Raw genomic sequence first — 5,000 nt, forward strand, 5'->3', positions numbered from 1 at the left:
TATCTTTCCCTATCAACTTATCAAGTATCTGCATCTTCCCCTCACTCTTAAAGTATTCCTCTAATGTCTTTATATAATCTTCCAATTTCCTTTTAAAACTAGACCACAAATCCAACTTCTTCTTTTCCTTTCTTGCAAAATTCCTTCTCTGCCATATTATAAACCTCCCAACAGTCAAGAATATATTTATCACATTCCGTTTTTCACAGTCTATGTTAACTCCAAATAAGAACATACAACTCCAGATTTGTTCATTCTCAATTTCATCCCCTTTATCCCCCAACAATTCTTTTACCAAATTTTTCATTTTCAGTTTAAAAGCTTGTAACTCCGTACATGACAAAAATATATGCAAAATTCCTTCCTCTTTTATCAAACACACTTTACACATGGCATTTTCGGTTAATCCCATTTTGTACAACTTTAGCTCTGAAAATATTATGTTATGTCTTATACAAAACTCTAAGTTTTCCATTCTCGCATCCATGTACCATTTTCCCAGATTTTTCCATAACATCCTCTTATCAAAATCGTTAAACACTTTTTCCCAAAATTTAACAGCCACCGGCTCTTTAAATACTAAACTCCTGAAAAACACATAAAACTCTTTCACTGAACTTTGATTAAAAGAGATTTCTTCTCCCTTCTCTTTCATAAATACCTTCATCTTGTCCCCTTCATTTCCATTTCCTCCCTCAATCATCCTTGTCCATTGTCCAGGGATTGCTTCCTTTACCTGTTCATATTGCTTTTCCAAAATTTTCACATTTACATCATCCTCCACCTCTCTCACCTCATCCACAATTGCTTGGAATGGAAAGAATCCTTCTTTTACTTCGTATAAAACATCTTTCACTCTCTTGAACCCAGCTTTAATCCACTGTTTAAAATACAGTTCTTTTCCTTTATATAAAACATTATCATTTAAGAACAAAGGTTGATTTAGCATTTCTTCTCTTCTTCTAGGCTTTATGCCCACATTTATTTTAAATTCTCCCCATGCTTCCAATACTTCTATATAAAATTCTGGAATTCCAAAAATCATATTTTGCTTCAATTTCATCCATAAAATATCTGCTCCAATATTCATATTTCCACATTTGTTTAAAAACAAATTCATTAACTCTGGCCATTGTGCCTGATTTTCTTCACTCAAAAATTTTCTCACTATTTTAACTCTAAAACTCTTTTTCTTTAATTCTGGATCCTGCAAACCCAACCCTCCATCTTTCACATCTCCTATTATTGTCTCGTACGCTACCTTTGATGGTTTTGAATCCCATAGAAATTTCAAAACAGCCGCTTTTATTCTTTTACTTATCCACCTTGGCATCGGTGTAACACTCAACACATACCACATTTTCGATAGCATTAAGGCATTCAGTACTAACACCTTCCCCCTCAATGTTAGTTCCCTCATTTTCCAGAAATTTAAAACTCTCTCCATCCTTCCAATCACATCATCCCACATCATATCCCTCATTTCTCGTTCATTTTTCCCTATCCTGATTCCTAACACCTTTAAGCCTTCTTCTTCTTTAAAAGGAAATAGGCTTTGAATGTTCTCCCCATCACCAATATTCATATAAACTGTTTTCTGTACGTTAATTTTGGCCCCAGATCCTTTGCAGTACCTTTGCAATATTTCCATTGCTTTTTTAACACTTTTGACATCCTTTACTATTAGTGTTGTGTCATCTGCGTATTGATATACTTTTTGTAGTTCTTCATTATCTCTTAAGACCACTCCTTTGATTTCCTTTTCCCCCATTATTGCTAGCCCCAGGGATTCTGCCACTAAACTATATAATTGGGCTGACAAAGGACAGCCTTGTCTTATAGACCTTGAGATACTGAAAGCTCCAGTTAAAAACCCATTACATTTTATTTGGCTTTTTGCCCCCTTGTATAAAATCCTCAACCATTTTATGAAATTTTGCCCAAAATCAAACTTTTCAAGAATTGCAAACAAGAATTCATGCTCGACTCTGTCGAAGGCTTTTTCTAAATCTAGACTTATAACATATCCCTTTTTCCTTCCCTCCACCATATAGCTCACTACATCTCTTATACTACACACTGTGTCTGTAATATCCCTTCCTTCGATAGCATATGCCTGGTTTGTTTCAATAATGTTTGGTAGAATTTTCTTCAAACGGTTTGCTAATATCTTTGCTAAAATTTTATAGTCTGTATTTAGCATGGTTATTGGCCTGTAGTTTTTCAAATCATTCTTATCCCCCCTCTTCTTAAAAATTAATTTAATTACCCCAATCCCCATTAAATGACTTGTTTCTTCCTTTTCAAATATCTCATCATATACTTCCTTTAAAATTGGTGTCAACACTTCCTTAAAATGTTTGTAGAACTCCCCTGACAGCCCATCTCTTCCAGGACTTTTTCCATTATTCAATTGCGTTATGGCGCATTCAATTTCTTCTTTTTTTATCCCCTCATCACTCATTTTTTTATTATCCATATCTAATTTTTTCTCAATTTTCCCAATCAAAAATTCTTTTTCTGTTTTTTCAATTTTTCCTTTGCTAAACAGCTTCTTATAAAATTCCGTTATTTCTTTTAAAACCTCTTCTGTTTCTTTTACCATCTCACCACTTTCTCTTTTGATCTCCTTAATCATTCCTTCTCTCTGTCTACTTTTTTCAAGATTAAAGAAAAACTTTGTACATTTTTCCCCTTCTACTTCATATTTTGCCCTGCTTCTTATCACCTCCCCTCTAAAATGTCTTTCTTCTATTTCCTTAAGCTTTTTTTCTAATACTAAGATTCTTTCCACATTTTCCCCTCCCTCATTCAGAATATCTTTCAACTCCTTTCTTATTTTATTTTCTTCAAGATTCCTTACCCTCTTCATCATTTTACCAAAGTTTTTGCATACTTCCCAATTCTATATTTAACATTATCCCACCATATTCGTTTATCTTCTTTGTACAATTGATCTTTCTGTTCTTCCTTTATTACTTCTTCTACTCCTTTTTTAAAACTAATTTCCTTTAAAAATTCCGTATTTAGAATCCATAACCCTGGCCCTCTCTTCATTCCACTCAAATCAATCCGCACCCATACAACTTTATGATCACTTAATGACGTTTTTTTATAATAAATATTATCCACCACATTCATAAAATCTTTTTTACATATTGCAAAATCTATTCTGCTTGCGCACATACATTTTTTAACCACTTGTTCTCTTGAGAATTCCCTGATACCTTCATTTCTTGCTCTCCATATATCCACTAAATCATTTTCTTCCATTATACTCTTCAGCTCTTTCCTCCCTCCATCTGATTTAAAGACCATTCCCTCTGCTAAATCCATCTTGCTAAAAGTCGTATTAAAATCTCCAATTATTACAAACCTCTTCCATTTTTCCATACTAGTCCTCAATTTCTTAAAGAAATCAACCTTTTCCTTTTCTACAACAGGAGCATGTACATTACATAAAATGACTTTTTCCCCTCCACCATCCTCTATTTCCACCGCCAGACATTTCCCCTCTTCATCATTATACACTTCTCGTACCTCTTCACACACCCCTTTTTTTATTAAGATTGCTACTCCTCTCCCTTTTCTTCCATCTCCATGATTGCATAAAACATCCCCTTTCCATTTCTTTTTGAACTCAGTCATTACATCATCCCTCCAATTTGTCTCTTGAATCATTAATACATTTGCCCTCTTACAAACTTCTTTCAGTCTTTCAAATTTCACTTGATCCAATAACCCACGAACATTAATGGTTGCAATGCTCAAAAACATACAAAAAAGAATCCACCTCTTCTTCCTCATTCCCCATCGTCCCCCTTCGCCGACAATGTCTCATACCTATTTTGGTCCCACTCCACTCCCTTTACTTCTGTATCCCCAGTTTCCATTATCATCACATGTCTTTTTTTGGCTTGCTCATGGTTTTGTTCTACCTTCAAAAGACGTCTTCTTGTTGTCCCCTTTTCCTCGACTTGCTTATTGACCTCCCCATGGTCTTCCTCCATCTCGTCCTGTTCCTCCTGGCTCTCCAAAGCTTCCTGTTCTTCTTCTTTCGCCACCAGATTCTTGCCCTCTTGTTCTTTTCTGCCTTCACTCCTCACTGTCCTTCCAGCTTGTTCCCCTTCATCTTGCTCCCTTTCTTCCATTTGCTTCTCCTCTTCCTCCTCTTCACTTTGTGTTTCCTCTGCTTCCATATTGTTTTCCTCGTCCTCCTCAGCCCCCATCCAGCACTCACATTTCACCAACACCTTCTTACAGTCGGGGCATCTCACCGCATCACACTCTCTGGCAAAGTGTCCCAGCTCGTCACAGTCTCGGCACCTAAACTCGGGACAGTCTTTCATTACATGCCCCGGACCCCTACATAGACGACAGATCTTAACCTGTCTGTCATGTATCACTCTGAAATACTGTGCCCCCTCTGCAGTTTCAAAACGTGTGCTATATGGGAGAGAGGTGACGTCACTAGGGAATTTAACCCTGACGTAGCGAGTCCCATCTGTGATGCTCATACCTGGATATAGTCTTCTTCTGATCTCCGATGTCGCAGAGACGCCCCACATATTCAGCTTACTTTTGATCTCTTCATCTGTTATGTAACATGGTAGATGCATAAAGGAGACGATACACTCTCTTGTGCTTAAACTTCTCACCTCACACTGGGTTCCTTTGACCATTAAACCTTCCTTTAGGCTTTCACAGCAACTCTCATTTTCCAAAGTTATTTCAAATTCCTTATTCAATCTTGGCCTCACAGCCAATACTTTTGTCACTCCTACCTTTGCAATCAAAGCGACTATCACATCTTCTGCTTTCCCCCCATCCACCTCTGCCACGTTTACAATCATTGTTGCCTCCTTTGCATACTCTTTTTCTCGCTCTTGCATATTCTTCTCCTCCCTTCTCCCTGATCCTCCACTTTGCACTCTCCGCTGCTCCTTCTCAATTCCTTTACCTTGTTCCTTGTCCATAGCCATGTCCTTGTCAATATTAGT

The sequence above is a fragment of the Carassius auratus genome, unplaced genomic scaffold, assembly GCF_003368295.1.
Source record: "Carassius auratus strain Wakin unplaced genomic scaffold, ASM336829v1 scaf_tig00216601, whole genome shotgun sequence".
Lineage (NCBI taxonomy): Eukaryota > Metazoa > Chordata > Actinopteri > Cypriniformes > Cyprinidae > Carassius > Carassius auratus.